The 12,070-nt window shown below is 39.1% G+C and overlaps 1 long non-coding RNA gene across 1 annotated transcript; it reads left to right on the forward strand.

Annotated features, from left to right (window-relative positions):
* The first annotated feature begins 41 nt into the window (after positions 1–41).
* On the forward strand, positions 42–2,303 carry LOC128782559 (uncharacterized). The gene is made up of 2 exons (XR_008428842.1): positions 42–1,452; positions 1,642–2,303. It is a non-coding gene; the product is annotated as an uncharacterized LOC128782559 (long non-coding RNA).
* The last annotated feature ends 9,767 nt before the right edge of the window (positions 2,304–12,070 follow it).

Consider the following 12,070-nt stretch of genomic DNA (forward strand, 5'->3'; position numbering starts at 1 on the left):
GTGCAGAGCAGTGTTTGCCTGTTCTTGACGAAGTCCTCCAGAGAGCTCCGGTTGGCGCTGATTAGCAGCGTCTCCATGCTCGAGGGAAGGCATGGCAAGGCTCCTCAGGGAGCTCCAGGTGCTCGCTATGTAGTAATGGCAGCCTGTGCTGGAGGACAGCCTCGGCAAAATTGAGCTGTGGCTTTCATGCTGTCCAGCAGCGAGATGCCACACTCACGACACCGATTTGAGGGGTAGAACTGGTTATTTAGTTACCATCCATGGATAAGTCTCGCACAGGTGGAAAAGCTGAAGGTTGTGGCACATCCATGTTGGGCGCCAGTCTGTGGCGAGTGCTGGTCCAGGATGGTCATGACAGACGGAGACGAGAGATCTAGAGCCCGATCTTAGGATATATGGTTTATTGTGGGGGCCCTGCTCGGAGCTGCCAGGCACAGACCGAAGCAGGCCCCAAGGAGTGGGGGCAGGGCGAGATAGCAAAAGGGTCCAAGAGAGAGGCAAAAGAGCAAGAAGAAAAACAAAGAGAAGAGAAGAAGATGGCCCCGGCTTCTCGGGTACACCTTATCAAGGGGCTTGAAGGTGGATGCGGAAAAGGACTTTGGACCAATGGGATTACAGATACATTATACTTCAGGGGATGGTTACAACTGCAAGACAAACTCTACATTTTTGAGGAATGAGACAGAACACTTTATCTGACCCTTTGCTTTGTCTGTGGGTCAAAAAAGGGAGTTATCTTCCACCAGCTACACCACTGCCCACTAGCTACTTAGCAACCAAGGTCTGTCATCTCAAAGCTCTTTTTCATCTCAATCTGGCTCACATTCTCTGCACTTTCCCAATCTCCCACTAGGCAATCATACTTATAAGGCCGCCTTCTTTCATCTTCCCCAACAGGTGTCAGGTTCTAAAAATTGTGGGGGAGGGTGTTAATTGTTTATTAGAGGTATTTTACCACCTACGTAGCAGACTTGCATCTTTGTATTTTGACTTTGGAAGAGGTTGAGAAACAAATTAAAGGTTATGAATTAGCAACATTTCTGATTACATATGCTTTTGCATTCAAGAATTGTAAAAGACTGAAGCAACAATGAAGTGAGGCTTTGCATGCATATAAGTGCAGTAGCCAAACTGTTGAAGCAGATTTAGGCAAGATCCTGAAACTTCTTAACATTTTGTTTTCTGAAAATTTGTTCAAGATAAATTTTTCCTCCCTTAAATGAAGGAAGTTAAATGCTCAACTGCATGCTTTTGTAAAATTCTGAGATCATCTTGTACCTGGGGACATCACCACTAGTACCTAAACTATATAGCAAAGTGGTTCGAGTTTGGCCTTTATATGCTTTGTCCATGCGTTTCACTGCTTGCAGTGAGTTGCAGGTATTCCATTGACTCATTTGTTTTTAGATCTTCCAGCTGTGAATTTACAGAGTTGCAATCTGCAATTGAAAGGTAACCATAACCACCTAAAAAAGGTAAAATGTGTCTTAGAGAGACAAAATCCTGGAGTCACTGTAGTGCCTCATCTTTAAGCAGAAGTGAAGGAACTTCTTGCTGCAAATCCTTATATCAAGAAACTATTATTATGGAAAGAAATGATAGTGTGTATGCAAGCTGGTTAATTTTGTTTCCCTATTGCAGGGATGGCGGTCCAGTCCTGTGTTTGCTGCCAGAACTGGCTTTAGCTCAGCACCCTGTGTATTGGACAGTCTTCCTGGTTTTCTATGGGAGTGGTGTGGAAACAGAAAAATCACTATGATAAGCTGCTGCTTTTTCTGATTTCACTTTTTTATCCTGTGTGAATGCATTTATTTCTTATGATCCAAAACCTGCTGTCCAAGACTGAGCACCAAGATGTTTCCTATTACCATCCGAGTAGCAGTTGCATCTGGACAGTTTTCCTTATCTCCTGTTATATCAATGTCTCGCCTCGTGACTCAGAGATAACACTCTCCAAGAGCCAGTTCTGTTTAACAGGTGATTAAGGACACACCTTGTGACTCAAAATAACATCAGCCCATTGTGAGGTGCTCTGCCCAGGGGGAGAAGCTAGGCATTCCCACCCGGATAAATCCAGGGATTTCTAGACAGAAAGGCAGCCTTTCCACAGGTTTCCAAGAAGACACAGCAACCACATCTGCCACTCCAAGAGGACTGCAGCCACTCCAATTTGGACTGCTACCAGCACGCTGGCCAAAGTGGGTGTCAGGTTGTATTCTGACTTTGCCAGTGGTCTTCCTTTTGTATCATTGTGTGTATTTTTGTCTTTTGTTTTCCCTTTTCCCAATAAATTGTATTTCTGACTTGGAGTCTCTCACTGGTTTTGCTTTCAAACCAGAACACCTGCAATATAGAAAGTAGATGCTATAAATCCTGTGCTCAGTTTTGTTTTGTTAAATGTTAGGTCTTTGGAATATGGCCTGTGTACTCCTGTGTTTTATCAATCTCCATGTGTAGTCACAATGATATAGAAGTCCTGTGAAGGATTTCTGTATCACTGTGGAAGAGAAAACTGTGGAAAAGAGCCATGAGAAGATCTGTGTAGCTGGAAGCACTAACTTTAGCAAAGTTCCCAATGGCATTAACACTTCTAATATCTAGAGTTAATGTTCCTGCTTAACATGGGTTTCAGCTGATAGTTTTTGGTGCTCACTTTCCAAAATGAATAATCTTTAGAGATTGAAAGACAATTACTTTATTTTTCAAGGAGGGGGTCTAAATATCTCAAAACCAATTTTACATACAGAATAGATCTATTGATAGATGGCCATGAATCAGTTTAATTTTCTCTACTGTATGTTTCTTACATTTTGCAACTGCAAAGAATGCTGGTCTGCTCCAAAGATACTTGATTTTTAATGATCTTAAAACATTATCATTGTAAACAAGCAGCTGTATTCTTTAGAACTTTCTAATTAGCTTAAGCTTTACTGTGCTAAAAACCTGCATATTTATCTAGTCTGCAGAAATCTGCCCTGTTTCTCTCCTTGTCTTCCAAGAAAAAGTGTGTCTGCTGAAGAAGGTATTGACATCTGCTGCTTCAGCTAGATACAAAGTGGGAAAGACACATGAGCTATGGAGTCTGCTTTATTCTTGGGTTGATTACACCTTCCCATAAATCAGAAGTCCTTTAAGGGCCTTTAGGAAATGCTGTACAATCTGGCTGTCTCTCTGCCTGAAAAGTAATTCCCTTTTGTTTGGGCAGGTGTAAGGAGAAAGTTGCCAGCATGCAACTGAGAGGCATGTGTCTGTCTTGGGGATTGACTGTTAACTTCTAAGCTCTAAAGCTGTGGAGAAATACTAAAGAACAATAGTCTTTCAAGTGTACTGAGAGATCTCTGTAAAATAAACTGCTTGTCTTCTTTATGTATGTAGGGGTATGTGCTAAGAAGTATATATAGCACGTAAAAAAATACTCTGTTGGAAGGCTCTACATTTTGACACCACTCTGTAGATACAATGTATTGGGGGTGACATTTATTTAGGCTGCCTTTGATCTCATTGATTCTGGGATTTTTCATTGCCAAAGAGAAAATATCCTAACATATTTTTCAGTTGCTTTGTTCTCTAAACACTGTCTTTTCTTGGGCCTATGTATACTGAATTTTTAGTCTTATAATTTGGAAAGCAAGAAATTCTCCCTACTGAAAGCATCCTTTATATGAGGATGAATACAGTGCTACTAGTGTATAATTATGCATGCATCTAAGAGCTTTGATAGCAAAACTTTCAACTATACTGATTTTAGTAAGCTAAGTCCTTTTGTTATAACCTCAATGGTGGAGTTTTTTTATGTTGTGCTGGCATCAAATCCCAGCAGTTGATGGTGAATACAATTGATATAGTAACCTAAAATATCCTTAACAGTAACATTAAATAAAACATGAAATTATTTTAAGCTTCTGTTCTGTATTTACTCTTGCTTTTGGGTGGCAGTGACTTACCTATTAATGTCTGAAATCTAAGATGAAGCTGGAAGTTAAGAGGGGCCTCTGAACCAGTAGTAGAATCTCAGCCATTGAACTGTAAATGTAAAAATAATGGGTAGTTCTTTTTCTTAGTAGTAAACAGAAATACGTATACATCATCTGTTACATCCCCAGTTTTCCTGCTGATTTTATTTATTGTTCAAATTTCCCTGCTTCAAGAGCTTAGCAATATATTTGATTACATGAGAACTTCTGCGGATCTTATGGGTGCTTTCATGTGGGGTTTTGGTCAAGATCCACGTGTCTTCCAAAAGCTGCTGCGATTCTTGATTGTTAAGGTACTGCTTTGTTTCCTAAGCACTATTAGATATGAGCGATCTGAAAATGATATGTTGCATGAGGAAGAACTCCAAATCAGAAGTGACTACTTGTGTGGGGATCACAGGCACTTTCAGAAAGAGTTCAGCATGCTCTCTAGCTCCCATTTCTGTAAGAAAAGGATTGCCTCTCTTTTGCTTGTGCATATTTAATCTTTTTTAGACATCTAGAAATCAGATGGACTCCAAGAAAAAAAAGCCTTTTCTTCCTTACTGGTCTTTGAGCATCAGATGCTTGCCAATCCTTTCCATGAAAAAAAATGTTTCCAATCTAAACATCCCTGGTGCAACTTGAGGCTGTTTTCTCTCGTCCTGTCACTTGTGACTGAGGAAAAGAGAATGACCCCCATGTCACTATGACCTCCTTTCAGATAATTGTAGAGAGGGGTAAGATCTCCTCTGAGTCTCCTTTTCTCCAGAATAAACACCCCCCTACTCCCCTGGCTAGTCCTCATAAGACTTGTGCTCCACATCCTTTACCAGCTCTGTTGCACTTGTCTGGACTTGTTCCAGCACCTCAATGTTTTTCTTGTAGTTAAGGGCCAAAAGACACTCAACACATCATGGATCCAGGCTTGGATCTAAGGTTCTTATGGAAAACAAATGTTTATGTCCTCCAAAGCCAGCTCTGCTCTTGCTGCATGGATGTACAAGACAGTTTTTGAGCTGCTATAGTGTACATAGCATGATGTTTGTTTCCAGGCAAACTTCACATTGTGGTCGCCTTTCCATCTGCTGTTTTAGCATCTGATTGGTGAGCAATGTGATTTAGACAGAGAGGAAAACATCCTAATCAACTTTCAGAGGCTTAAGTACTCTCCTCTTTTCATCATAAATCTCATAAATCCCTCTGAATACCAACTGAAACTGCATTTACTGTCTATGTACATAATAGCACCCCCATTCCTTATACTGCATGAGATGATGTAGACTTGCAAATCTGTGCCCTCCTTATTTCTCTCAATGTCTGAATTTACAGAGACTGGTAGTGTGGCTAGGAACACTCACAAAGAAACAAACCATGGGCTGGATATTGGAAACAAGGAGGCTAAGGCACTTGTTCCCTTACAGTTTGTCATGTGAGTGGTATGTGTTTCTATGGGGTAAAATTTTGTCCAAGGGAGGTGTTCAATTCCTATCCCCAGGCTGTTCATCACTACCTCTCCTGGGCTGAAGTCCGCACCACATTTTCACTAAGGCTTTGTAGTTTGGTATTCAGGCTTTAGGAACTGGAAAAACCCATTACAGTGTACAGGGAATAAGACATAAGGGTTTGAGAGAGAGTAAAACTCTATACATAAGTGAAGAACACAATTCTTGGAGCTGGAGGACCAGGTGAGTGGGAAATGACTGCTTCTTCATCAAGATGAGAAGCCATACCAGCATGACTGAAAAAATCATCCAGGAAAAGGATCCCATCCCAAAAGTCCTTTATTTTGGCATGTCATTTACCACTGTGATTGTGACATGAAATAATTTTTCCATGCCAATAGGCATATGAAAACTTATTATCTCAAAAGCATAGAGAACTGTAGTGTGTCTTCCACTAAGACACAAGGTCATACCATGAAGAGACTGGGCAAAAGGAAAAGACATCCCAAAATGGGGAAGAGAACTTGGGAGTTTCCTAAAAGGTTTCTTTACCTCACTATATCAGACCAGCAGCAGAGAAATTTCTGGTTTGTCTTTAGAGACTGTAACTCAGTGCAGTGAGTGAACAGATTAGTGTATAGATGGGCCTGCTGTGCCTGGCACGAATATTTAGGATTTAAAGTGGTAAAAACAGGAGTAATGAATGGGTTCAAGAGCAAAGAAAACACCTGTGAATGGCATACTACCAGATCTCTTAGAATTTTTCAGTGAAACTGTGCTTGTGCTTGTGAACACTTTTTAGCTGATTTTGGAATGAGAGTTGTAATACTGACTGTAAAGCAACACCTAGCTGGTAGCTAATGATATGGTTTTGCCTTAATGCTAGGAATTTTTTTATTGCTATGATATCTTGTCAGATAGAAAAAAAAATCTTACTGAAGTTTACTTCGAGTTATTTACTGATGTGTGGCAAACTTTGACTACCTTTAGTCAAATATTTAGACTAATATTTTAATACTACTTTAATGCTGAGATCACTGAATCAATGTAGACTTGAGCAGTGAAATTATAGACCATGCAGCTACCTCAAGAGATACTTAATATTTTACTATATCTAATTATTAATTTTAGTAATTTCTTTAAGGCCTGCCACAAGAGACATGGACTTGGTCTTTGCCTTTAGGTGCTTGTTTCTAGGAGGATAAAGGTCACATAAGTGTATGCCAAGAGATACAAAGGGTAATGATAACTTAAGGGATTTAATATGTATTTTAGAATGAGTACCACATTTGTATTTTGTTCTTTGAAATACCCTAAATTTTCCTTTGCACTGGAAAGTAATATGTCACATGACATATTACTTATTCATGAGTAAAATCCAGATTTCTAATGTAATCTTCATTATGAAATAGGACTTTCTCTTGCTGGTGTTCATAATAGTCTGTCTATATATGTTGGAAAAACAAGTGCATACATCCTGGTTTTTCTAGATACCATTTTCTAGAACAAGGTTTAGTATGGTAGTTGTGTGGAGAGCATTGACTGATCATACAAATTAATTTCAAACCACAGCTACTTTTGATACAGAATACGTCTGCCCTGGCTTGTAAGATAAGCATATATTCTATTTGCCATCTGTTGGAGGTGGGGCAGGTATCTTCTGTTGGGCAGTTTTCTTATCTCTTCCAAGAACAATGTCTCCCCCCGGGGAGATATCTTCTGTTAATGGGCCATTGAATGGCTCACTGCATGACTGAGAGAGTTACATCATCCCATTGTGAGATGCTCTACCCAGAAGGAGGAGCCAAGCATCCCTACCTGCATAAAATCAGCATTTCTTGGGACATCAACTCAGCCTCTTCACTGGATTCCCAGAGGAAGACCAGGCCCATCTACTCTATCACCAGACCTTCAGAGAAAACTACACCCTTCTACTGGATCATCGCTTCAGCAGCATTTCATCTGCCACTACAGGGGGAGCAGCCACCATTTAACTGGACTATCACACCCTTGACTCCTCAGGGTGTCAGGTTTCTGACTCTATCAGTAGTTTTGTTTGTACTAATTATATTTTTTTAGTTTTTTTCCTAGTAAAGAACTGTTACTCCCATTCCCATATCTTTGCCTGAGAGCCTTTTTATTTTGAAATTGTGGTAATTTGGAGAGAGGGGGTTTACCTTTTCCATTTAATGGGAGGCCCTTGCCTTCCTTCACAGACTCCTGTCTTTTCAAACTAAGACGACACTGTGGAAGAACTACCTGTCGGGCAAAATCGCAAGCATTGAACAAATTTGTGAAATTCACAATTGCATCACCAACAGTACTGACAACTCTTCTCCCTTTGCTGATAAATTAAGTGATTGAGCACTTTCTTCCAATAAAGATATATATGTAATCCAGGTTTTGAATGGCATTAAATGTTTTCCTTTTATGAACCTATAGTTATGAACTAGATTTCTTCTAATAAATAGTTTTACTGCGAGCCTTAAAAAACCATGGTACTTTAGCAGAGTAAAATAATTTAGCTCTTGTTTTATGATAATATCAGCTGTAGACCATAATTCTGACAAACACAACTGTTCTACATGCAATCAATAAAACTAAACTTTAAAACTGAAATTATTCAGAAAAATACTTATCTCTGAATGAAGCACAAGGAGACAAGCCTATTCCTTCTCCTCAAAAGCCTCATATTAATGTGGATAATACATTTTTATGATTACTCCTTAATTGTAATATAAGAATAGTTATAATTTACAGTGGTTTCCTCATCATGCTGTGACAATAGAAGCACTATATGAAGCATCGGACCTTCACAGTCCAGTTCAGGATGTTTTTGGAATTTAGTACTGAGTGATGATTACTGCAATGACTCAGAAAATGGAGGGGCTAAATTTTGCCCAGCAAATTTTCCACTGCAAACACAAAGATCCATCTGTGAATCCTAAGTAAGCTTTTGTCATTGTACCATCTTAGGAGGTTAAGTAGCCAAACCACTGGTATGTTATCAAGACCTTTCCAGCTACCAAAGAAAAGCACAGCACCATGAGGTCTGCTATGGGGAAATGAACTCCAGCTCTGGACGATTTAATGTAGTATATTGGCTAGAAGAGGAAAATACGACTTTGTCCTTGTTTTTGATGGGTAATATTTTCAAGTGTTTTGACAGTTTATTATAAAATAGAGAAGGCTTATCAATCCATTCTTCATGTATATGCCCAAAAATAGACTTCTTGCAGAGAAGGACATTGTAAAAGTCATTATGTGTATGGAATTCCTAGTCAGAACAATTGATCATGTCCAATTTGCATATTACAATTGCTGTAATGCTGTAATTTGAAAATCTCAAAGGAACATTGTTATCTGTTCTATTTTTTCAGTTTACATAGTTTCCTCTGAAAAAAGGTGATAAAAACAACCAGAGACTTACTTTTTAAATAGCTGTATTTTCAGTGGGGTAATGATGGAATAGGAAAGGTTATGTGCCTTATGCATTTATACAGCAATGATGTACACTTTCTCATGAAGGGTACCTCATGAGGGTTTCTTTCACTTTTCTCATCCAATTGTGCGAATTTTGAATGAAAGGGTAAGTAGAATCCTACTTTCTTGTAATCTTGAAATTAAAAAATGAGGAAAGATGTTTTTGCAGTATTGTCTGAAATTTCATTTTCTATAACTTGACTCTTGATGCACTATGTTTACTAGCTCATCAAAGAAATTTTCTTATGTCTGTGTCCTTACTTTGAAATTACTCATTCACCATCAAATTCACCATGCAAAATGCAACTGAAGTTCAATATTAAATCAAAGGGAAAGCTGAATCTTCATTGACTTTGTGTATGGAAAAATTTGAGAATCTGTGACTTGAGAACAAAGAAAATATTCGTCAGTCAGGCACAAAACTGTACTGTCCCAGTTTTCTCATACCAGTCCCAACTCGGTATTCCCAATGGCCTCCCCACTCTTTTTGGTGTGCACTCTGTTGCCAAACTAATTTAGGACTTACTTGTTTCTACCCTTCTCTTTCTCACTGTACTCTGTATTCTCTTGCAATGCATATCTGTGCTTACTGACCACATTAACTGCTTGACTGGGGAGCACAGAGTCTGATACCCATTCCTTCCTGCAAGTGTGGTTGTATCAAGGAGAAATGCTGAATCAACCACTCTACCAAACATGAGAAAAGCCCACCCCCAATATCAGTGAGTGTGTAAGTAACAGGAACTGGAAGGCAGTTATAAATATCCCTCCCCCTATCTTTCAGGTTAGATGTTTGACTTTGAAGCCTGGGAGCCTCTAAGCTGGAGATGAACTTAAAGAAACAACTTACTCATTATTCCCCATCTGGACTATTTTTAAAATAGTCTTCCTTTTAAATTATCCACTTAGAGTGCTTTCATATGGGTTATCTTCACAGGTTTCCAAAGCAGATGTTATAGTGCATTAGAGTGTGAACTTGAGAAATGCAGCAGAAAATATGAAAGGGTTTGAGTGTCTGAAATAGCATTGGTTCAAGAAAGAAAGTAGGTTCTGACTGCGGCTGTTAATGATTTTTCAAGGCAGTGATATTCCCTCTGTGACCGGAAATTCAGTAACCTCCTAGAAATAGCTCTCGAGACTTTCTACAAAATAACTGTAGAATCCTGAGGTTTCTGGCAAGATTTGTCATCAAAAGCATCTCTAGGACTCTCTTGGTAGCCACTGGAATAGACCTGCTGCTGGTATTTGTGAACTTATGCTCCTTGAAATTTATGCTGCTAATGACACAATGGTGTGCTGTGATTGTGATGATACATAACTAGGAGTAAGTTGCCTTTATGGATTTGCAGTGAAGTAGCTGAACAGGCCAGTGTGTGTTTGGTTTTGAATGATTTAGAATTCAGAGCTGTCTCACAGATCTCTCTTCAATGCAAGATCACAGAAGTATAAAAAGAAATATACTTTACTGCTGAAAATAGCTTTGAATCAGTATCTGCTTCCTATAAACTGAATATAACAGATTTGTTTTTCCTGAAAAGGACTTTAGGAGAAGTCCAGAAAGTGTCAGATTTTTACGTAGACGATAAATTAGAGGTAACTACAAGAAGGAAAGGCCCTGAGAGAGGGCAAAGAAAAACAGTGGCTGATGTAACACGGGTCCAAAACAGCAGAGGAAGGAAGGATTTGGAAGAATATGGAAGAATATCCTGTACATGGCAGTTGTGACAGTACCCTTGCAGAACGGAATATTGGCTTATTTGGATGACAGATGAAGCACCATCACCATTAAAGAAGATCCTGCACAGTATGGAACTAAACTTTCAGAAAGATAACTCTGCCTTTTGAATTGCTACAAAACTGAAATAGGATTATGTTTCTGCAGCATCTTTATGAAGCTAAAGTTTTTTTCTTTCCGCTGCTGTTACTGAAAAAAAAACTTGTGTGCTGACCAGAGTTTCCTGGTTTTGATGAATGGAACTCCAGCATGATTCCCTGTTAACTACAAGGGGGATATCAGCATTGCTGTCTCCTGTGGGATATTCTTCTCTGGAGGACTAACTTGATCATTCTTCTTTTCATTGTCTAGCTGCCAAATGCCTCCAGAAGTTAACAGTATTTAAATACTCTCCCAATACCATTTCCCTACATACAAGATTTGCAGTTGCTGGAGTATTGTTTGGGCATAGGGATTGTTCATCTATGAAAAAGAAGGGAAGCAGTCATCAAGGAATCTTTCCATTAAGAACTGCCTCTCTTCACTAACACAAGGAACCTTAAACAAATTAATGGATTGTCCCCCCCAGTAAGCCATGAACAGAATTGCTTCAGACAATTTGACTAGGAAAATGGACACAAAGAGGTGCACGTTTTTTTTTAGGTGTAGCTTTGCTGTTCCTATATAGAGAAAACCAGAATGGAGTATGATTTCTGAGGTGCTATGGTAGTTCTTGATTCCATCCACTATGTGGTACTAGGGAGGTTTTAAAATCACAGTTGCACTTTTTTCCCCTTTTCCTAGATCTTTAACAGTGATGCTATAGAGAGCATCCTGATTTCAGTCCTTCCCCTTGCATGCAACAATCAATATGAGTAAACGGCAGCTGTAGTCTGTGTTGAAGACTATAAAAGGTTACAGGTATAAAATGCAATTTTACAGAACCTCTAAACAAATAATGACTTAATGGAAATCCTGCCTTCTGTCACAGAAGAGCAAAATCTCTGATACTCCTACAAAAACTTTAATAAATATAGTTAGAAAGATTGGTTGCTTGAAGTGTTCACAGACATAGATTAGGTAGTTAGATTGTTTTGGCATTATTATTATGACATGAGTAAGTGCACTTCAAATTATTTTAAAGAAATCCAGCAAAAAAAAAAAAGTAGATTTGTTTATTCCTTGATGTTCTGCCCATGAACAGGCATTCAATTTACAAAAATCCCTCCATATGACTCTTGGAGCAGGTTGGATCAATTTGCTGTCAAGAGTGTGATAAGTGCTGCCTGATGCTGATGAGATCAACTCAGATCAAGTGACCTGAGTCACTTGAGCCATGCTCAAGTCCTGAAGTAAATGCATGGCAGAGCTTGCAAATGTAGCTTGCTTTATGTAGCTTAGTGCTGCAAAAGGCCATGAAGGCAAAGAATTTCTATCAGTAGTTAACCAGTGCTGCAGATATTGTGGTGCCTTTG

Source organism: Vidua chalybeata, chromosome Z (genome assembly GCF_026979565.1).
Source record: "Vidua chalybeata isolate OUT-0048 chromosome Z, bVidCha1 merged haplotype, whole genome shotgun sequence".
Classification (NCBI taxonomy): domain Eukaryota; kingdom Metazoa; phylum Chordata; class Aves; order Passeriformes; family Viduidae; genus Vidua; species Vidua chalybeata.